At 52.3% G+C, this 23,764-nt stretch overlaps 1 protein-coding gene across 2 annotated transcripts in view; it reads left to right on the forward strand.

Moving 5' to 3' along the window:
• The first annotated feature begins 1,314 nt into the window (after positions 1 to 1,314).
• The window catches only part of PSD (pleckstrin and Sec7 domain containing), a 107,283-nt gene continuing 84,833 nt past the window's right edge, over positions 1,315 to 23,764 (forward strand). Inside the window, exon 1 of one of the 2 annotated variants that reach the window (XM_043551178.1) lies at positions 1,315 to 1,423. The gene's annotated coding sequence lies outside the window, so the exon portion shown is untranslated. The remainder of the gene's footprint in view (positions 1,424 to 23,764) is intronic. The other variant, XM_037905472.2, reaches the window with a different exon arrangement.

Raw genomic sequence — 23,764 nt, forward strand, 5'->3', positions numbered from 1 at the left:
TAGCGTCCATGGAGGTTTTGCCACTCAGGATAGGTTGGGAGGAACTAATGGGATGAGAAGATCAGATGCTGCTACATCCCCGGTGATCAGTAAAGCCCCTTTGCCCTCTCTGGCTGGCTTCTGCCTGCATCTCTGCAGCCGGTCTCCAGGTGCAGGATTTCAAGAAGGGAGCTAATGCCTGGCTTGCTGTGTGACTGCTGGGGCGGGGGGTGTCTGGGCTGCACTGCTTCGGGGTGGGGGAGCACGGCAGAGCTGTGCTGGGGGGTACAGCAGAGCTGTGCTGGGGGAGGGCACGGAAGGGCTGTGCTTGGAGGGTCACTGCAGGGCTGTGCTGGGGGGACAGATCAGGACAGGGCTGTGCTGGCTGGGGGCATGGCAGGGCACAGTTTGGGGTGGGGGGAGGGAAGCCGGCAGAGCTGTGCTGTAGTGCCATGGGGATTGGCCCACACTGCTCCTGATGGCAGGCCCCTGCCATAGATGAAGGACCCCCCACCCCCAGCACACTGGCCAGGGGCCAGCCTCAGTTCTGTGCACACGGTATTTGGCCCAGCACCACGGGGTGTCCAGCCTGTGTGAAAGGGCCCGGAACCACCCTGTGCACAATCACCGCCCCCTCACACCCACACACAGTTACCACCACCCTTCCCACCACCACACCCATCCACAGTCACCACCCCCCCTCAGACTCACACCCACACAATCACCACCACCCCTCACACCCACCCACAGTCACACCCCCTCAGACTGACCCCCACCCCCACACAATCACCACCAACCCTCACACCCACCCACAGTCACCCCCCCTCAGACTCACACCCACACAATCACCACCACCCCTCACACACACCCACAGTCACCACCACCCCTCAGACTGACCCCCACCCCCACACAATCACCACCACCCCTCACACACACCCACAGTCACCCCCCTCAGACTCACCCCCACCCCCACACAATCACCACCACCCCTCACACCCACCCACAGTCACCCCCCTCAGACTCACCCCCACCCCCACACAATCACCACCACCCCTCACACCCACCCATAGTCACCCCCCCTCAGACTCGCACCCACACAATCACCACCACCCCTCACACACACCCACAGTCACCACCACCCCTCAGACTGACCCCCACCCCCACACAATCACCACCACCCCTCACACCCACTCACAGTCACCCCCCTCAGACTCACCCCCACACAATCATCACTCACACCCACACACACAATCACCACCACCCCTCACCCAGACTCGTGCACAGCTGACCCCACCTCCCCCCGGCTCCTATCTCACCCCTCCCCAGCCGGGGGAGCAGCCGGAGGGGCTGGCGGTGCGCATGCGCGCTGGGCTGCCCGCTTCGGAGCTGTCCCTTCAGCACCACGCCGAGCCGGGACCCCCGCCCGGCCGGGGCGGCGCTGCCGGTAAGTGGGAGGGGGGGGGGACACCGCGCCCTGCCCCCGCCTAGATCCCACCCTCCCCATGCACACCCCGATCCTGCGCCGAAACACCCTGCCCCTCAGCCCACACCCCCAGCCACCCCCTCTGCCCTTCATCCAGCCTCTCTGTCCCGCACCCACACACCATCCGGCCCTCTGCCTCCACCCGCATCCCCTCCTCCCAGCCCCCATCCATGCATCTCCCACCCAGACCCCCACCCACCCTGCCCCCCACTTCCAACCAGCCCCTCTGTTCCCCACTCTGCCCCCACCCTCACAGATTTTCTCTCCTCCCCAGCCTGCCCCCTCCCCAGCCCCACCCATCCCCCACCCAGACACCCCTGCCTGCCAGAGCAGCCCCCTGTTACCCACCCGCCCCTCTTCAGCACCCTCACACTGCCCCACCTCTCCAGCCTCCAGCCCTCCCTCCCTGTCTTCAGCTCCCCCACGGTGGCCTGGCTCTCCCTCGGTCGCCTCAGCCTGACCCCATCATCCCCACTCCATAGTGACACCTCCCCCCACCCTCTCCCTCCACGCCTTCTGTCTGTCCCTTGCCCCCACATCCTACCCTGCTCCCCTCCTCCCCACTGCCTCTCTGTCCCCTCTCACCCAGCAGTTATCAGATCGAAGGGAGCAGGGAGCCCCAGCTTCTGGTGTGCAGGCAGGTGGGTGTCCACCCAGGGGTGGGTGCCCATCAGGTGCATCCCCTTATGTTTGGGGCTGTGGTTGGGTGGAGAAGAGGGACTAGGGCATGAATGTATCAGAAAGGAGATGCCAAGGCAGCCACACATGGTGCACCCAATATGGGGCTTCTGCTCCCAACCTTCTGCCCCCACCCACACACCCCCTGAGAGTGCCAGGGGCGCCAGGCCATTCTGGCTTGGACAGGTTGGAGGGAGCAGGATCTGCTCCTTTTCCTCTCTGCCGCCTCGGATGCGGTATGGCTCCAGACCTTCCTGGGGTAAAAAGGAGGCAGCTGGGGGACTCCCAGCTCAGACAGTCCCTCTCCCATCAAGCACCCCATAAACTCCAGTGTCTCCTGCTATTCCCACTTCTGATTGCCTCACATGCCCCTGATGAGAGGGGGAGGGAAGCTACAGGATGCGGGGGGAGAAGAGGAGTGGGGAACGTTTGATTGATTACACCCATTGCCAAGGTCCAAGCACTTCCCAGGGAAATCCAGGCTGCAGGGTGTCTAGTTCCCTAACACACTTCCTGGGTCCCTGCCCCTCTCCCTTCCCTGCTGAAGGCGGCTCTGCAGGGTTTTGCTTTTTCCTTTCCATAGTGCCTCGCTTCCCTCCCCCCATGGGTGGTCTCCCCCAGGGAGGTTCCCCTGAGAAGCAGCCCATGCAGCTCCCCCAAAAGTTCTGGGACTCTCCGTTCACCCAACTCCTCTGGACCCCCCTCCCCCCAGGCTGCAAATCTTTTGTCTCTGGCTCTCACACCCACCAACCCCCCGTTTGCCCCTCAAGCTGCTCCCCACCTCCCCCACTGTGCCCCTCCCTCCTGCCCATCCTGTTCACAGTCTGCCCCTGCCCCATATTGCCTCTGCCCACTTGACCCCATCTTTCCTCTAGCCCTCTCTGTGCCCTTGACTTCCATCTCCCCCCTACTGCTCATCTCCCCCTGCTACCAACCCCCATCTTCCCATCCAGCCCCCTCAGCCCCTTACCCTTCTCCACTCTGTCACGCCCCCTGCCCTTTTACCATCTCCCGCCTTTCCCCAGCCCATCACCCTCCCTAGGCTCCTTCTGTCAGCCCTCCTCCCCACCCACTCCCCTCACATGGATGGTCCCCCTCCTGTCTGCACTCGGAAGGGGTGTGGGAGGATTTTTCCTCCATCGCTGTGTCATTGAGTCGGGGAGAGAAGAAGGGATGTGTTCTCTTATTAGTGCAGTTACCATAACAACTCTGTGCAGGGCTTCTTTAAAAATAGAAGTGATTGTTTCTCCTCACTTTCCCCCTGCTTTTCAGGGCTGCCGTGCTGGGTGGGTCTGGCTGCCTCTGGTGAATTTCATACAGTGTTAGTAACAATTCAGAGGGGCTGGTAAGGCAAAGCAGCCCCTTCCCCAGCATCGCCAAGGGCCGTGTCTGGAGCCATGTAATAGGCTGATGGGAAGACATCCAAGGGTTAGTGGCTGGGCTGTTCCGGGTGGGTGGGGGGGAGGAATGGGTGAGGGAACAGTAACAGGGCCATGGGAGATGAGTTTGGTAGGTCTCAATGGACAGAAGCGATGGAACTAATTGTCTCTCTGTGTAGGGGATCTAGGCAGAGAGACCAAGGAATGAGCGGGGCATATTTGGTGCCCGTGCTATGGATAAGCACAGGGCATGCCCATGCTGTAGCTAAGGAGATTGTTTCCATCTCTAGGGCTCTCAATCCAGTGATAAATTTGCTCCTGAAGGCTGCCCAGAGCTCTTGGATCAGCCAGAAGGTCCCTGACCTTTCCTCAAGCGTACCACCTCTGTCCAAGCACCAGCCCCATGTAGTCTGTGTTACTATGTATGGTGGCATTTCCATCCAGAAACAAAGTGCTGGCCCCTGACTGCATTTAAGTCAATTTCTCTGCTCCTGGCTCAAGTCAGATCTCTTTGAACTCCGTGCTGCTCTCTACAAATAATGCAATGCTGATGATTGCTATTAGCAGTGGCGGCTGGACCAAGTGTCCCCTGACAAAAGAACCACATAGGTAGACTCGTGAGCAAGTGTCCTCCAGAACCTGGACCCAAAGTACCGCTCCTCAGCTGCTTTCCTGAGGGTGGAGCCCAGCTACTGCTTCTGAGCATCCTTCCTGCTCTTAATAATATGCTATTTCTGTTGGGCTTTTTGAGAGCTGGTTTGACAGACCTGGGAACTGAATTCTGCTCATTACTCACAGCCTGGGCAATGGTGGGAGCTTCCCCCATTCTGTCCCCTGCCAAGGGGGAGTGGGCAGTTTGATCATCATGGTTGGCTGGTTGCATGCCAATATGGAGGGGCAATTTGAGGGGTATGTTTTTAAGGCAGAAGTACCTGATGTCACAGGGTGATTGGCCCTTTAAGAAGTAAGCCCCATCTATGCTTCACTCAGCTCTCCTCCCGAGGTGAGGAAGACATCTGACAGACCGGTCATGTCAAAATCAGGTCAGGCATGGAGATGTAGGAGAAGCCAAACAGAAAGGGGGCAGATAGTTTGGAAGAAGTTTGTCTGCTGACCCAGACCTGCACAGGGCCAGCTTAGAGAAGCTGACTGAGGTCTGCAGCCAGCCGGAGTTATCCGTGCAGCCCCCAAGGAGGAAGGCTTTGGGAATCCTGAATCAAGGGCAGTCAGTGGATGCACTGGAGGGGCTAAGGACCAATGGGATGTACCATAAGAGATGTAATAAATGAGACCCCTTGGAGGGAAAATCTCAGTTCACAGTACTCTGGCCTGGGAGTGGCATTATACAAGAGCCAGGCAGGGGAGTAGAGATCAGCGCACCTGCAGGGTGATGCTGCGCCACAAGAGGGCATCCTGAGGGGCAGTTGCCTGTCAGTGGCACCTGTCTACCTGTCTAAGGTACTTGTCTGGCCCCCATCACCAGGGTATCCAATCGTCATTGTCACAACACCCCGTGAGGTGGGGAAGTGCTCTCATCCCATTGTACAGACTTGGAACCGAAGGGCAGAAGTCCAGCAAGTCAAAGGTATTTAGGCTCCTAGATTTTTGAAAGTCTCAAACCTATTTAGGGACTTTTGAAAATTCCACGAGGCATCTGTGAAATTCTGGCCAAGATCCAACAATTACTGAGAGTCAGGCCCCTAAACACCTCTGAGGAGCTGGATCAGAGTGGTTTGCCTAAGAGACACTATGCAGGTGAGGTGAGATCTTTTAATGGGCCAACTTCTGTTGGGGAGAGAGACATGCTTTGTCTAAGGTCACACAGGACACATATGACAGAGGTGGTCCTCCAGTGACATCAGGGCTGCCCTTACGCTGTGCAGGGTTGGTCAGGCCTAAACCAAGGAACTGCAGCCAGCTCCCTGCATTGCTTGTGCCTCCTCCCTGTCCATCCACACCATACTCAGCCAGTTGGAGAGCCAAGGCCTCAGCAGCTCAGTGCCTCAGTTTCCCCCTGGGTGTCATAACCCTTCTCTATTTTACAAAGGTGGGGGTGTTATGAGGCCGAATGTATTGTTTGTAAAATGCTTTGGATCCTGCAGGCAGGGTGCCTGGCAAAGAGTGGCTGGTTCCTTTAAATGAAGCAAGTCCAGCTTCCCTGATGACTTGTCTGATGGGCCCAGGCTGGGCTAATGAGGGTGCAACAGCTGCTTTAGAAGCTAGCTAGGCAGCTGCAAAAGGCAAAATGGAGGAAGGTCAGAAGAATAGCCCAGGGAGGGGCTGAGGGGAAATCTCTGTGGAAAGCTGAGTCCTGAGAGGAGGTCAGAAAGAGGACAGCGGAAAGAAGACGGAGAGGAGGACAGAGATTCAAATAGCAAAAAGACTCTGTCACAAGATGGGAGGATATTCGTGTTGGCTGACTGTTGAGGGTGGGGGAATGAGCAGTGTACCCATGAAAATGTGCTGGGAGAACCTGGTGCTGAGGAGAAGGGGTTGACAAAGCTCTGCTTTAAAGACTATGGGTGAAATGTTCAATAATAAACCAGCAATAGGGTTGCTTAATGCCAGAAGGGATCCGTGCGACAATTGACGAGGGGCCATGGTCGTGACTGCGTCTGTAGGTCCATGTTCAGCTAACAGTGGACATGTGTGGACAGCCCCCAATGACAGTGCCATAGTAGCAAGAAGCAGCCCATTCGCCAGGGGCAGAGCCTATGGCCAGTGTCCTGTGTAACAGGTATGTGTGTATATGTGGGCTGAGAGGGTTTATTTCAGTGCCATTGGTTTGCTTGATGTCTCTACTCACTAACCAGAGGTGATCCTGCTTCATGCTGTTAAATGTGAGAGTGGTGGCTAAGTGCTACTAACCTTCAGGATTTTGCACCTATAACCGAGTCCTGGCTGGAGCACGCTTCAGGGTTGCTGTTGACACAGTTGTCTCTGTCCGGGCATGAGGGTCAGGAGGAGAGGAAAGATTGGGGAGGTGGGCAGGCTGTGTTGTTTGCATCTGGCCTTAATTGCAGGTCTCCCACCCCTAAAACTACATCTGACAGAGTGTCTTCACTCTGGATTAGCTTTAAAGCACTCTGGGGCATTGTTTGCATTTAATCCACGTTGGACAGTTCACCCCCGGTGCAACTTGGTGACTAGAAAACTAGAAAGAATAAGAGCATGTGGGCCCTGATCTGGAACATGAAGCGCATATTCAATTCCCAGGGAATCTCTTTCCTGTTGTGTTGCCATAGTGGGTAGCCAGAAATTCTCCCCTAAGGGAAGAGATCTCCGCTGTGCCGAAAGCTGCCCCCAGCCTTGCTCAATGGAACAAAATTTCCCTTTGTCCAAGGAGGCAGTCATAAGAACAGCCATTTTGGGTCAGACCAAAGGCCCATCTAACCCAGTATCCTGTCTACTGACAGTGGCCAATGCCAGGTGCCCCAGGGGGAATGAACAGAACAGGTAATCATCAAGTGATCCACCCGCTGTCGGTCACCCTTTCTGGGAAGAGAATTGTGACTATCTTGTGAATTTTACAGGCAGGCAAATTTCCATGTAGACCCCAATCCTGAAAGCTGGTCTGCAAAGACCCCTGTGTCTTTGCAGAGACTTAGCAGCAGCCCTGCTAGGGAGACACAGTTCTGCATGCAATGAGCGATGCGGGTCCCCCTCTGGGCCGATCTACAGGACGGGTGTTGCTATAGCCACCACTTACAGAGGCTTGGCTCTTTAGCTCAAACTGTAGTGATTCATGCAGCTCTGGAGGTCCCCGGCTCAATCCCGAGAGTGTCCGCCAAGAGTGGGGTTGACATATAAGCATGGAATAACTCACTTAAAATGATAAGATATATCATTTGGGGTTTACCTGATGGTAAAAGGCATATATTTTAGGGTCCCTTCAGACTGTTGCATAATGGTTAGAGCAGGTGACCCGGCACCAAGACTCCTGGCTTGTATTCCCAGCTGTGCTCCTGTTTGACCTTGGTGAGTCATTTAACCCCGCTGTGCCTCAGTTTCCCCATCTGTATCAGCCCAGAGGACAAACTCTTAGTAAGAGGGGGGAAGAAGATATTTATTTAATTCATGGAGCCAGCTCTGCCTACCATGAGCCCTGTGCAACCCCACCCCACCGACCATTGTACTCAGTTACGCATGGCAGGCAGGGGCCTCTCTGATGTCACAGGAATCTTTCACCTGCCTCTCATCACACTGGCAGACAGTGTCCTGCACACAGACACCTGGATGCAAGGTGGATCCTGGTACCCAGCCAGAGTAAAACCCTTGTTTTAAATATGGAAGTAGGTCACCCACATAGGAGCTGGACATGACCTCTTGGCTCCTGCCTAGCAGCCAGGGCGGGATCACTCCTACAGCTTCTTCTCCAGGTCTCACCATATTTTCAATGCCCCCAAAGGACGGGGGTTCTCTCACTTCCCTTGGGAGATGATTCTGCTGCCTAATACATCTCCATGTCAGGGTGTTTTTCCCTGATATTCAGCCTAGATTTGCTTCCGCTCAGTTTCATCCCTGTAATCATAATTACACCTCCCCAAACCATCCCGGGAACTCTTGGTGTTTCTGCACCCATCAGTTACTTGCATTCTCTTCTCCCATCCCACCAGGCTGCAGGGGTCCATCATGTTCTCACTGTTCTCCATAAGACAGTCCCACCTGCCATGCATTAACTGCTGCTGCTCTTCCCTGGACTTTCTCCTGGGAGCGAATACCTTTCTGGTGTATCATTGACCCGTAAGCTCCACCTGCTTATTTCTTGCCTGCCTGCCTCCTGGACTCTGTTCATTACCACCTGCTTTATTATTATTATTTGCATTACAACAGCAAGCGAGACCAGGGCCCCATAGTGTTAGGTGCAGCACAAACACACAGTAGAGACAGCCTTTGCTCCAAAGAGCTTGCAGTCTAACTAGACAAGACCAACAAACAGTGGGAGGAGAAAATGAGCATCAGGGATCTGAAGTGGCCCAAGGTTACACAGCAGCTCGGTGGCAGGGCTGGGACTAGCTCCCAAGTCTTCTGACTCCCACTTCAGTGTGCTACCCCTAGACCATATTGCGTTAGTGCTTTCCCCCAGTCCGTGGGTGCAGAATCATTAGTAACTGGGTACTGTTCTCTTCATGGCCAAGGGATGGAGATTGACCAGACCTCAGTATAACCTGTGGGACTCTGAAATGAAAGGTCAGGCGTGAATCCAGCCGGCATATCAACATCTGGAAATAACACACTGGCCTTGTGCAAAGCAAAGAGTAATGAAACCAGCTGAAGATTTCCCAGAGCCAGTAGGAGGAAACAGTGGATTCAAATGGAGAAGGGATGGCCCTGGATTAGCCAACTCAGCATGTCATTCCACCCACCCCCTTTCCTCCTCCCCTTGCTCATTCTCAGCAGAAATTCATACAGGTTGTTGGAGGCAAACAGAACCTTTCAAAAGTTACACTACACGAGCTAATCCCAGAATACTTTTTCCCTTTTGCAAATTTGTGGAGGCAGTGATGTCTAGTTGTTCCAGCAGGAGTCAGGGGGTCAGGACTCCTGGGTTCTATTCCTGGCTACGGGAATGTAATCTAAAAGTTCAGACAGGAGCCTGGGAGTCAGGACTCCTGGGTTCTATCCAGGACTCTACCCCTGACCTGCTGTGTGACTTTGGGTGAGTCAATTACCCCACCACCACCCAGCTTCTTCACACATCAGAAAAGCAGAGGTAACAATGCTTACCTTGCAGGGGACCTTATTAAGCCTGGATGCTGCTCCCAGTGATGCCTGCTGCAAATGTCAACAGGAGCACAGCCCTTAATGTTCACAGTTGTCTTTGTGCAGCCAATGAAAGGTGCCATGTGAGAGCCAAGTCCCGGCCTGGTTATTGCTCCAGAGACGCTCCCCAAGCAGTGTGCTGCCCAGGCAGCAGGGGGCGGTTTCCAATGCCCATTTTCGCACCATCGAGCAGGTTTGCACCTGCTTTCAGAAGAGGAGGTCGCTCCCTGTGCTCATGCAGCAGTAGCTTTCCCTGGGAAGGAAAAGGACACGTAGCTGAGTGGGAGGATGTGCTGAATGGAGGAGAGATGAAGACCATAAAAGCACCTTCTCCACACTGGGCAGTCAGGGACGTTAATACATTTTAGCCTGATCCTGCCGGCGGAGTGAGTTTTAGGGCCAGCTCCCCAAGGTATTTAGGAACCTAACTCCCCTTGAAATCAATAGGCGCTAGGCACCTAAATACCTGTGACGATCGGCGCTGTAGTGCCTCATTCCTGGGCCCGGCACATGGCCACGCTCCCACTGTTTGAGCTGTCCCATCACTCCCGAGGCCCAGCTCTCAGGATGTAGCCATTGGCTTGGAAGCTTTGGGGCATTAACAACCATCTGTGCCAAACTCCAAACACTGAGCCACCCTGCGGGACGTACCCAGCGTTCTCCCTGCTCCCATCACAGCCCTTCTGGGGCTCGGTTACAGAGCAGGCTGGGCCCTCCCAAAGAGAAGGAAGCAACTGGAAACTTCTCCCCTAATCCCATTGCTCTTGTTACAATGCAGGTGAGAGGGGGCAGGCTGGCAGCCCTACAGGCTGAAGACCTCTCTGTATAGATGTACCAGATACAGGGTGGGCAAGGGCAAGGAAGCTCCCTACACCAGCCTCCCTCGGACTCTGCCGGCAGGGACCAGCTCTGTGTGTGAGCATTTGGTAGTTCCATCTGCAGCCCCAGCCACCCCTGGATCCCTTTGCCAGACCCCCCCACCATGGCACAGTGGGGATGGATTTGAGTTTTGGTCTCCAGTCCATCAGGAGCCAGACTGACACTTCTCAGTGCACTTCCCAAAGAACAGCTCTCAGGTGCTAGGAACCTTTCATGGTCCTCTCCTGTGCATGAGCCAGTGACCATTGTCCCCTGAGCCATCCAGTGCTAGTGTCAAAGTCAGATTCAAGGCTCACAGAATTTGTCAGACCACTCTGTTTATTAGCAAAGCGCTTTGCCAATGTACCCAGATATGTGAGCCCCCTGCAAAAGCTCAAGCTATCTTATTTATACACATAAGCCAAAGCCAATTTAACATAAGAGACAAAAGGAAGCAGAAACTGATAAATATACATACATATCTTATTTGCATACTAACATTTACCAATCTCCTAGCTCAGTAGGAGCTCTAAGTTAATTAGTTTGAGGACCCGTAGTCTCACACTCCTTAATGTTTCTCTTCCTGACAACTATATTTCAACAAATCCACCAGATGCATTTCTTTAATGAATTATAATTTCAATATAATTCATTCTACTTTCACAATCCCTCCTTTTGGTCAAGCTACGCAATGACCAACAATTACTGGGTTCCACATATCAATCGTTCTTTATCTCTTTGTTCATCAGTGATATTTAAAATCATCAAATTAGCACTCTAGTTTGGGGCAGTTATCTGTGTAGCATGCCTGACACAATTTTGGATACAACAGGAAAGTAACTGAAAACATACAAAAATTATTAGGATTCCAAACAGGAGAGTTGGGGCTCCCTGAAACAACCAGTTTCCTATGCCAGAGAAATTGAAATGGTTACTTAGCCACTTCCATAAAGAACTTGGCTCTTTGTGGGGAAGATATGCAATTTGTTCTAAGTGGCTAGCACGATCTATTACCTCATTGGTGTTGTCTGGTATATACACACAGCAGTCTTTTCCAATGAGAGCACAAGTCCCCCCTTTTGCCGCCAGCACTATGTCCAATGCCTGACGGTTTTTGGAGGGCCATCTGTCGGATTGCCCCTGTTTCTTTGGCCAGGGCTCTTAAACTTTCTGCCGTTTCTTTTGCCATTATTTCAACTACTGCTTGTAACCTTAGGAGCCTTTTTGCATGGTGTATTACTCCCCCTAATGGTATTAAGGAACCGCCAATGGCCTCTTCCCAGGTTAAGGGGCTTATGTTATTTACATACTATTAGGCATCTGTTAAGTCCCTTCTTTTTCGCCTGAAATTGCGGAGGCATTCTCGAAGGAAGGTTCCTAGCACTCGGAATTGTAGGAAGAGTCGGGCGGGATAACAGATTCCTGACCAATTAGCTGGTAGTTCGGTATAAGCTCTGATCCCATACACCCAGTGATGGCCTATTAAGGCCGGGAAGGGTCAGTTGCACCCATTTGTCATATAGGTGTTTGCAAAGGAGGAGTAGTATCCCCCAAAGGGTACAGGGTAATTCTCCTTACGAGGAGTGGTGTTATTTGCATGACATTGAAAGATTGTATTGTTTTCACTAAGGTTACTGTAGGGGGAACATGGGATTGATTTCTCTGTTTGATCCCAGGTTGAGAAAAAAATTCATATCTCCATACCTGGCCCGCCACTTTTTAGTTTTGTTTGAATAATCCCATACACCATTGGCCACAATATGCTGAAGGCAACGGCTTTTCCCCAGATCCAGCCCTGTCCCATTACACACCCAACACCAATGACCCTTTCCCTCCACCACACTTATCCATTTAGGTGCATTTATTCCTACCGCTTCCCAAGTGTCATTGTTGTTCCATATTTTGTTAAACGGACGAGGCCCTCCAGTGAGGTCTGGGGACTTGAGTGGGATAGCCAGGACAGGAACACCAGTTTGAGAGTGGGCTGGGATGTGGCTGCAGACCCAGCAATTAGAAATATTAAGGGTCTGAGCTATCCACACCTGCTGCTGGATAAAAGAATTGTCATCGTGGTCTCCCCAGACCGTAAGATACCAACAGCCGAGGAACAGGCAGAGGAGCATGTTGGAGGCAAGGCTCTTCTGGTTCTGACAACCTCAACTGAGGGAACCGCAGTCACCGTTTTACGCTCACCAGGCAGTAGGCGCTAGGCTTGCTACTTTTTTTTTTTTCTTTTTTTTCGTCGTCTGCTTCTGGCAACCCTTACGAGAGCGTAGATTGTAAGGTATTGCAGATTGTTCCTCTACGTCTTCTTCTGGAGTCAAAATTGACTCTGCGTTGTCCTGAGGTGATGATTGGTTCTCTGGGATGGTGCCTTCTTACACTGTGAAGCATGTATCCACACTGCGATGCCAGATAGTTTAACAGCCATCTGTGTAGTGAGCAGTACCTGATGAGGACCCTTCCACCAGAGCTCCAAAGTGTGCTTTCGATGATGGCACTGTACGTAGACCCAATCACCTGGCTCGAGGTTGTGGCAAGCGTCGGAGGTGGGTTCCGTGGCCCAGGGGGCTCGAACCTGTGAATGGAAGTGACTTCCAGCTTGCATTAGTCCCTTGCAATACTGAAGGAGCGCACTGTGAGTCAAGTTCAAATCTGGAATGGGAGTAATGGTAGTCATAGCTCGCATAGGACGTCCCATAACAATTTCAAAGGGACTTAATTTACGCCTTTGGGATGGAGTGGATCTCATGTCCATAAGGGCTAATGGTAAGGCTACTGGCCAGCTTAATCCTGTAGAGTCACACATTTTAGCTAGCTTATTCTTAAGTACACCATTTCGTCTTTCAACTGCACCTGCACTCTGTGTGTGGTAGGGACAGTGCAACAGGTGTTTGATATGCAATATACGGTCCAGGTGTTGAACAAGTTGTCCAGTAAAATGTGTACCCCGATCACTGGACAGAGTAGCAGGAATTCCCTTGGCAGGCATAATATGATTTAACAAACATTTGGCAACAGACAGTGAGTCAGCCTTGCGACAAGGAAAGGCTTCAATCCAACCAGAGAATAAACATACCATAACCAATATAAAGTCATATTGTTGACACTTAGGCATTTGTACAAAATCAAGTTGCCAATGCAAGAACGGTGCTTGAGGCAGGCCCCGGAACCCCTGGGCCACTTTTACAGGTTTACCAATATTATGGCTTTGGCAAATGGTACAGGCTGCACAGTGGCAGGCTGCAAAAGAGCTAAAATGGGGGGCCCACCATCCTGTCTTAGTTACAGCAGAGACCATCCCCTCCTTTCCGACATGCGAAACACCGTGTAGCAGGGTGGCCAGAGACGGGTAGAGTGAAAAGGGGTCTACAAAGGCCCCAATAGGCGAGCGCCAAGGAGAATCGGGATGTAGAGCGCAACCTTGGGCAACCCAGGATTCTTTCTCGGTTTCTGGCGCAGAGTCTTGGAGCAGGGTGAGGTCAGTGAGGGACCAAGAGGGTAAGAGGAGAGTGTAGAACAAGGGAATCAGACATTTCGACTAGGCGCCCTGCAGCAGCCACAGCACACAGGCAGGGGGTAAGCCTTGGGCAACAGGGTCTAAAGTGGCAGAGAAATAAGCCACTGTGCGGTTCTTTTCTCCGTGCATCTGAGTGAGAATTCCAAGTGCACACCTAGATTGTTCGTGGCAGAAAAGGGTAAAAGGACTAGAATAGTCAGGCAGCCCTAAGGCGGGGACAGAAGCCAAACCCTGTTTGAGGGAAACAAAGGCAGAATTGGCCTCAGGGGGCCACGGCATGGGGTCAGGCACAGAGAATCGAGTGAGTTCCTGGAGAGGTTTTGCAAGGGAGGCATATTGGGGAATCCATTGTCTGCAAAATCCAGCCATTCCTAAAAACTTCCAGACCTGGCTTGGGGAGCGGGGTTGGGGAAAGCTAAGGATAGCTTGGATGCGGGTGGGAGAAAGTGCATGGGAACCCTGGGAGAGGAGAAAGCCAAGGTATGTGACAGAAGTTTGACAGAGTTGTAGTTTAGAGCGAGAAGCTTTGTGACCCTTATTTGCTAGGACAGTAAGGAGCACTAAAGAGTCAGTTTCAGAGGCAGACAATGAAGGGGAACAGAGGAGTAGATCATCTACATATTGGACTAGTGTGGACCTGGACGGGAAAACAAGGTCAGCAAGGTCTCGGGCTAATGCTTGGGAAAAATATGACGGGCTTTCAGTATACCCCTGGAGCAGTGTGATCCATGTGTACTGTTGTCCCTTGTAAGAAAAGGCAAACAGGAACTGGGAGTCAGAGTGAACCGGGACAGAAAAGAAAGCAGAGCACAAATCAACAACAGTAAAATGAGTTGCATCGGGTGGGATAGAAGCCAGAGACGTCTACTCGGTCTTTGTCCCAAGATCCTAACAGTGGCCACTGAATTTTGGGATTCTCCTGAGTTAGCCTAGACCATTTTTCCAGAAATTTACAGGAGTCCGGACCCTTCCTAAAATACATAAAATGAGCCGGCATTCCTTTAGGGAACTGTCCCGACTTAGACGGCTGGTTAGCCATACAGGAGGACTTTACACACCAATCACACAAGAAGGAAAGTCGGGTTCGTCAGAGCGATGCCCGGTGCAACACACAAAAGGAGCCCACAGGCTACTGCCTCAATCGTCCTTACTTTCACAAGGGTTTTACCCAAGGCGCGGTGCGGCTGCGATTGTGCAGATTGTGCAGATTTCACTCACTCAGACCGTGGGGACAGGAACCATTTGGTCAGCCGATCCCCGGACGGAGACGGCACCCAGACTCAAACACACCACAGGGAGGACAGATAGACACAGAGATAAGACAGTCCTCAGTCCGGACAAAATACAGAAATAATTACCTGACCAGATTCCTGATGTCAGATCCCGGGATCCCTACCAGAACAGAGTGGGAACCAACAGGTTCGATGGAGTAGACTTCACTGTGGTCATGCACCCTTCCGTTCTGGCGGAGGACCGCTCGGGCCAAATGCCCAGGTGCTGGCTTGCCATGGCCGTTCTAAGAACGGTCAGGAGTCACACGGCCCCAGTGAAGACGGTTGCCATCTCGGTGGGACCTCCAAATTGTCAAAGTCAGATTCAAGGCTCACAGAATTTGTCACTAGTTTTGATCAGAGATATTGTGAGGTTGCTGTGGCTCTGGGTTTGTTTTCTGATTGTTTCCCCAGTCTCATCCCTGTCCTCTGACTTCTCTCAGCATGATCCCTCACCCTCTCAAACCTCCCTTCCACGAATGCCAGCAACACCTGAAGCTTTTCGCTCCTGGAGACGGGTTTTTCCAGTCAGTCCCTAGGGGACGAATCTTTTGTCAGCGCAGACTGCTGTGGGACCTGGCACTATTGGAGTGGCATCAGCAGACAGCCTGGCACCAGAGTTCCAGGCTGTGTCTACACTACAGACACTGCATTGGCATAGCTACAGCGCTATAATGGATACACCTGCTACAGTGACCGCTTTTCCCATCATTGTAGTTAATCCACCCAAGAGCAGTGGTAGGAAGAATCAATGGAAGATCAATGGAAGAATTCTTCCGCTGAACAAGCGGTGTCTATACCAGGGCCTAGGTTTGCTTAACTACATCTCTCAGGTGGCTGAATTTTTCACATCTCTGAGCAACGCAGGTAGGTCAACCTAAGGTTTAGGTGTAGACCAGGCCTCCTCCCACATTCTGGTAGGCCCCATCATAAAGAAATCACTGGTGTATCACTGAAGTCAATGTCATTAAGCAGAGATGGATTGAATGTTCTACCCTCAGGCTACAAGGTCCCATCCTCAGCAGAGCACAATCAAACTAGCTAGAAAATTATTCTCAAGCCCATGCCTACAAGAACTGTGCTCATCAACCCTTTCCAGACAGGGCTGCGCCTGGCATTACTTTCCCACCAGCCACTGGGGAGAGAGATTTCTGTTGTTCAACAAATATGCTACCACAAACCACCCTGGAGTCCTGTTCTACCCCCACTCCGCCCCACCCCCACCCCCCAGAAGGATTCTAACACGCATGAGAAACTTAAGTGTGAGTGCAAAGTGTGTGCTAGTTCTGGGGGTGGACAGAGCCTCTGGCTGACAGCACATACCTGAGGCTGTTGAAGGGGTGCCAGGCTTCCTGTTACCATTATCAGGGAGCTATGTGCCTTTTCCTATTCAGTGCTTCCTTCCATCCCCCCTGTCCTCCCCTTCAGCATCTGCTTTTCAGTACATAAAACACTGAGGAGGGACTGAGAGCTGGATAACTGGATACCTTCTGGCTGTCTCAGAGGGAACCCTGCTAGCCCATGGCTGGGACCCAGCATGGAGATTACACCAAAGTGAGCTTTAGTTTCTCTAGCTGCAGATTCTTTGCCCCAGTGCTGGGGATCATGTAAACACCTCATTACTCTGCCTCAGAGCTCCTGCTACACTGGTCTCCTGCTGATAGCCACTTTCGCTAACTTCTCCCCGCAGTGATCAGCATTTTCCAGGCTGGGCTTAGAACAACTTTCTGTGCTGAGTTTCATTTTTTAAAAAGAATAGTATTTAAACTGCTGCTTTTAACACCCTGCCATCATTGTGTGTCGCCTCCGAGGGAACACAACACACATGCTCTGTCCTTCTCCCTCTCAGCAGAGCGCCTCGGTGACTGCGCACACACGGGTTCCTAGGGAGGTGGTAGAATCTCAGCAGAGCGCCTCGGTGCACTGGGCACAAACGGGTTCCTAGGGAGGTGGTAGAATCTCCTTCCTTAGAGGTTTTTAAGGTCAGGCTTGACAAAGCCCTGGCTGGGATGATTTAACTGGGACTTGGTCCTGCTTTGAGCAGGGGGTTGGACTAGATGACCTGGGGTCCCTTCCAACCCTGATATTCTATGATTCTATGAATTCCCCTACCTCCGGGATGGTGGGTCAGTATTAGCATCCCATGGCAGATGCAGAAACTGAGGCACTGCGAGGTGAAGCTCTGCTTTTCAAAAGGGCTGAGCACCCACAGCTCCCCTTTGAACTCCCCTCTGAAAATCGGCCTTAAGTGACCAGCCAAGGTCACGCAGTGAGTCAGCGGCAGACCTGGGTCTGCTGACTCCCAGCTCAGTGCACCACCCATTAGAACCTGGATATTATAGGACAGGAAACTGTGTTAATGCAGCATGAAATTCTGAGATGTGAATTTTCTAAATCCTGAAACTCAGAGCCAGCAGGGTGCCCCCTCTGTGGGGGGGATGGGTCTCCCCACCTGACTGACTCATGGAGAGATGTCGAGGGGGCCCCATCCTTTCCCAGCACAGGAACTGGCCAGCATGGGGACCCATTAGCCTGGAGAGCTCCCTGCAACCAGGGGGAAGTACAAGGGGGGCATTTGTAGACCCCACATCCACAAGCATTGTGTTTGGGGGGGGCTCATCTTGAGTTCCCCCTCCATTTTTGAGTCCCCCTTTCTAGCCCATGCACTCCACTCAGCAAGTCCTCCAAGCCCCCGTGCAGGGAAGGAGGATCCAGAGGGGGCTGGGAGCCGATTCACGTGTGCTCCCCTCCCCATCCTGAGCTGCTCTGGGTCCTGACCACAGAGCAGCTGAGGACCCCCTCTGTACTCCCTTCTGCACTGGCCTGGTCGTTATCAAGAGGGAACAGCCTGGTCCCAGGCTCCCCTGCAGGGGGAGAAGTGCCCCACTCAGCCCGCTGTTATTAGCTTCCTCCCTTCTGCAGAGCAGATGGAATACCTGTGAGGAGTGATGGCTGTGTCCTGAACAGCGCCCCAGGGAGGTGAGGAGGGAAGAGTGCTGCTTTCACCCCACAGGGACCCACATTCGGGCTTCTCTTGGGTGGGGTTAGTGTCAGGCTGAGCTTCCATTTCCATCACACCATTCACCCCAAGGGTTCCCAGAGTGCTTCACTGCTGACCAAATCCCACTGGCTTGCACTGCACAGCTGTGGGCCAGAAACCCTGCAGGGAGAGCTGGGGCTGGGCTGGGAATCTCCCGCTATCCTGGCTCCGCTCCAGATCCTTGGAGGGTTTGCTCAACAGTCCCTTGGCAACAAGAGCTGCAGATGGAGGTTCCAGAGCAGAGCCTGGGGGTGGCTCTCGGGTCCATGCAGGATTCTGCAATGACAACTGGTCAGGGTCACACTGTGCAGATTATTCCTGCTGCTAACAACCAGCAGACTGTGGACTGAGATTAATATTGCCTCTGCAGCATGGACCTGTGCCAGCTTTGGAGGGGAGCTGGTGCTTGGCCAAGTACATACAGAAATCACTTCTTACATGTGCCCACTTCTGGGGTGGAACATGGTGACTTTTTAACAGCACATAGCAACACTGAACAAGAGTCCAGGGCAGGAAGTGACATATGAAAATGACTAGGTTTGTCTGGGGACTTGGAAGAGGAAGAGTGTGGTTGTGGGATGATGACCCTATTCCGCTTCTCCGTTAATGTCTGTTTGCCTAGAGTATAGAGTACAGCAGGATCTGTGGAAGAGTCCACCAAGAGAGTGTATCTTCCCCATTTATCCCTAGCCACCGGGCTGAGGGAAGTAACAGATAAGTGCATCATCAGCCCGTAAAAGAATTAGTTCACACAGCAGCAGCTTTTAAAATCTACAGCTCAGGTGTTTGGTGGGTTAGCTTGGTCCTGAGAGCAGCAGGGGTTACTCAGAGGCTGTGGCCAAGCTGTGCAGTCAGCTCTCTGCAGTATGGTAACCCTCAGCAGCCCACTTGGTGCCCTGGCTCTGGCAAGATGCTGGAGCTGCCAGGGTCTCTCGACTCCCATTGATTTCAGTAGGAGCTAGGGGCACTTGGCTTGTTGCGTGTTCGGCCAGCAGCCTAAGCTAGACAGGCTACAAACTATCACTAACGTAGGGGCTGCCAATAGACACAGAGTTAAGCTGTTCTCAGCTGTGGGAGCACAGCTCCAGAAGACTTCACTAGGGGTCATGCAGGTGTACCAGAGGCAGAATCTGGGCCACAGGGCCCTCCCCGTGGATTGAAAGCCCCCCGCCCCCAGAAAGAATAGTCCCATTTGGACCCCATTACAAATGGTCCCCTAGGGCATGAATAGCAGCTATGGCCTTCAGCACTGGGCTGCATCCTGGCGTGGATGTTTCATGACAAACCGGAGGGTGAAAGTAGCCTGGCCGTGGGAGAAGGTGGCTGCACTGGCAGCTGGATCAGGCCTGTTCAAGGGGGTGGGGCAGGCAGTTGTGTCCATGTTAGTGACAGGCTGTGCGAGGCAGGGAAGGGGTGCAGGGTGGAGCAGGAAAAGTGGGAGCGGGGGTTCAGTCAAGGAGCGTGCTGCATTGGCAGAGCTGTGCGGAGCCTGGGAAATGGAGCAGAAGGGCAGCCCTGAGCTGTCTGAGGAGCCCACACCTGGAAGAGCACAGTGCTACAGGTGAGCAGAACAGCCTGAGAAGCCTCACATCTTATGCATATGCATGAGAGTTTCAACCCTCCTTTCCTTATCTGAACTTCCACACCTCCGGGAACGTTGGCGTGCCCTGTTTTTCATAGGTTGTTCTCTTAGTTCCCCTCATTCTCATTAGCATCTACTCACAGCATTCAGAGTAGCAGCCATGTTAGCCTGTATCCGCAAAAAGAAAAGGAGGACTTGCACCTTAGAGACTAACAAATTTATTTGAGCATAAGCTTTCGTGAGCTACAGCTCACTTCATCGGATGCATTCAGTGGAAAATACAGTGGGAAGATTTATATACACAGAGAACATGAAACAATGGGTGTTACCATACACACTGTAACCAGAGTGATCAGGTAAGGTGAGCTATTACCAGCAGGAGAGTGGGGGTGGGGGGGAACCTTTTGTAGTGATAATCAAGGTGGGCCATTTCCAGCAGTTGACAAGAACATCTGAGGAACAGCATGGGGGGTGGGGGGAATAAACATGGGGAAATAGTTTTACTTTGTGTAACGACCCATCCACTCCCAGTCTTTATTCAAGCCTAAGTTAATTGTATCCAGTTTGCAAATTAATTCCAATTCAGCAGTCTCTCGTTGGAGTCTGTTTTTGAAGTTTTTTTGTTGAAGAATTGCCACTTTTAGGTCTGTAATCGAGTGACCAAAGAGATTGAAGTATTCTCCGACTGGTTTTTGAATGTTATAATTCTTGACGTCTGATTTGTGTCCATTTATTCTTTTACGTAGAGACTGTCCAGTTTGGCCAATGGACATGGCAGAGGGGCATTGCTGGCACATGATGGCATATATCACATTGGTAGATGTGCAGGTGAATGAGCCTCTGATAGTGTGGCTGATGTGATTAGGCCCTATGATGGTGTCCCCTGAAGAGATATGTGGACACAGTTGGCAACGGGCTTTGTTGCAAGGATAGGTTCCTGGGTTAGTGGTTCTGTTGTGTGGTGTGTGGTTGCTGGTGCGTATTTGCTTCAGGTTGGGGGGCTGTCTGTAGGCAAGGACTGGCCTGTCTCCCAAGATCTGTGAGAGTGATGGGTCGTCCTTCAGGATAGGTTGTAGATCTTTGATGATGCGTTGGAGAGGTTTTAGTTGGGGGCTGAAGGTGATGGCTAGTGGCGTTCTGTTATTTTCTTTGTTGGGCCTGTCCTGTAGTAGGTGACTTCTGGGTACTCTTCTGGGTCTGTCAATCTGTTTCTTCACTTCAGCAGGTGAGTACTGTAGTTGTAAGAACGCTTAATAGAGATCTTGTAGGTGTTTGTCTCTGTCTGAGGGATTGGAGCAAATGCGGTTGTATCGCAGAGCTTGGCTGTAGACAATGGATCATGTGGTGTGGTCTAGATGAAAGCTGGAGGCATGTAGGTAGGCATAGCGGTCAGTAGGTTTCCGGTATAGGGTGGTGTTTATGTGACCATTGGTTATTAGCACCGTAGTGTCTAGGAAGTGGATCTCTTGTGTGGACTGGTCTAGGCTGAGGATGATGGTGGGATGGAAATTGTTGAAATCATGGTGGAATTCTTCAAGGGCTTCTTTTCCATGGGTCCAGATGATGAAGATGTCATCAATGTAGCGCAAGTAGAGTAGGGGCATTAGGGAACGAGAGCTGAGGAAGCGTTGTTCTAAGTCAGCCATAAAAATGTTGGCATACTGTGGGGCCATGCAGGTACCCATAGCAGTGCCACTGATTTGAAGGTATACCTTGTCCCCAAATGTGAAATAGTTATGGGTGAGGACAAAGTCACAAAGTTCAGCCGTGACATTATCGGGGATACTGTTCCTGACGGCTTGTAGTCCATCTTTGTGTGGAATGTTGGTGTAGAGGGCTTCTACATCCATAGTGGCTAGGATGGTGTTTATAGGAAGATCACCGATGGATTGTAGTTTCCTCAGGAAGTCAGTGGTGTCTCGAAGATAGCTGGGAGTGCTGGTAGCGTAGGGCCTGAGGAGGGAGTCTACATAGCCAGACAATCCTGCTGTCTGGGTGCCAATGCCTGAGCTGATGGGGAGTCCAGGATTTCCAGGTTTATGGATCTTGGGTAGCAGATAGAATACCCCTGGTCGAGGTTCCAGGGGTGTGTCTGTGCGGATGTGTTCTTGTGCTTTTTCAGGGAGTTTCTTGAGCAAATGCTGTAGTTTCTTTTGGTAACCCTCAGTGGGATCAGTATACTATTTCCCCATGTTTATCCCCCCTCACGCCCTCCGCTGCTCCTTAGACATTCTTGTCAACTGCTGGAAATGGCCCACCTTGATTATCACTACAAAAGGTTCCTCCCATCCCCCGCTCTCCTGCTCGTAATAGCTCACCTTACCTGATCACTCTCCTTATGGTAACACCCATTGTTTCATGTTCTCTGTGTATATAAATCTCCCCACTGTATTTTCCACTGAATGCATCTGATGAAGTGAGCTGTAGCTCTCAAAAGCTTATGCTCAAATAAATTTGTTAGTCTCTAAGGTGCCACAAGTACTCCTTTTTACTCACAGCATGTATCCACGGCAATCCATGGTCAAAGCAGGACATCCCCGATATTATAATCAGGTGTCTAGATGGTACCTTATAACAGGGGTCTCCAAACTTTTTGAATCGCGCACCCCCAGGACCAGCTCTGGGGAAGCAAAAAAAAAAAAAAAAAAAAAGCTGCCGAAGACGGAGCGGGGAGAGCCGAGCTGCCGCCGGCATGCTGCCGAAGAATCAAAGGTCCAGGAGCACTGTTGCTGCTGTGCCAGCGGCGCTCCTTCGGCGGCGCTCCTCCTGCCGCGCACACCCACGGGTCGTCTTGCGCACCCCACTTTGGAGACCACTGCCTTATATTTCCAGAACATCACCTATTGGCACATTCTTTGCAGTAATCTTGTAAACTTACTGGCACTGGGTTATTCTTAGGTCACCCACTCATGTCAATCATCCGTAAGCCTGAGGCCTAGTGTGGCTAAGGTAAAATCTTACAGCCTCAGTCAGTAGGCCTTCCATTACAGCCATGCTTTACTTACATACCTAATACACATTAATTTCTCCTAAATACTTGTTAATCTTATACTTCTGTAATCCTGTCTTACTTCTACCTGTGCCTACAACTTAAATCTATTTATCACACATTGATTATATATGAAATAACATTAACAGAGGCATAGCGTGCAAGTCACGGGAGGTGATAGTACCGCTCTACTCAGTGCTGGTTAGGCCTCTACTGGAGTACTGTGTCCGGTTTTGGTCACCACCCATATAGAAAGGATTTAGAGAAACTGGAAAAGATCCAGAGGCGAGCAACAAGGATAATCAAAGGGATGGAGTGCAAGCCACATGAGCAAAGGCTGAAGGAACTGGGTATGGTTAGTTTGGAAAAGAGGAGATTAAGGGGAATGTGATAGGGGTCTTCAAATACTTTAAATGCTACCATAAAAAAGATGGAGAAAAGTTGTTCTCTCTTGCCACAGACGGCAGGACAAAAGGCAATGGATTCAAACTACAGCATAGCTGATTTAGACTGAGTCTCAGGAAAACCTTCCTAACCTTAACAACAGTAGGCCAGTGGAACAGACTGCCTAGGGAGATCATGGAAGCTCCTTCACTGGAGGTTTTCGAAAGGAGGCTGGGCAGCCATCTGTCTTGGATGGTTTAGACCAGGGGTCTCAAACACATGGCCAGTGGGGTTCTTTCGTGTGTCCCGCCAAGCTCCCGCACACTCCCCCCACCCCTCTGCCTACCCCGTGGCACCGTGAGCCCTCCACCGCTCCCTGAAGCGGCCGGAACCACGTCCCTGCGGCCCCAGGGGGTAGGTCATGGGGGGAGAAGGGGTTCCATGCATTGCTCTCGCTTCCCGGCACCGCCCCCTGCAGCTCCCATTGGCCAGGAATGGAGAACCATGGCCAATGGGAGCTTCGGGGAGGTACCTGGAGGAGCGGCAAGAGCAGCACATGGAGCCCTGTGTCGTTCCCCCCTCCCCAGGGACGTGGTTCCGGCTGTTTCCTGGAGCGGAGCAGAGCGGCGCTGGGCCTGCCCTGGCCCTGGCGCGCGCTGCTGCCACCCTAGGTAAATGGCGCTGGGCCGGAGCCCGCACCCCGAACCCTTCCTGCACCCCGCACCCCAACTCTCCGCCTGCCCCCTGCTGCATCCCACACCCCTCCTGCACTCCAACCCCCTGCCCGGAGCCCCCTGCCACACCCTGCACCCCAAGCCCCTGCTGCACCCCAAGCCCC

The sequence above is a fragment of the Chelonia mydas genome, chromosome 7 (assembly GCF_015237465.2).
Source record: "Chelonia mydas isolate rCheMyd1 chromosome 7, rCheMyd1.pri.v2, whole genome shotgun sequence".
Taxonomy (NCBI): Eukaryota; Metazoa; Chordata; order Testudines; family Cheloniidae; genus Chelonia; species Chelonia mydas.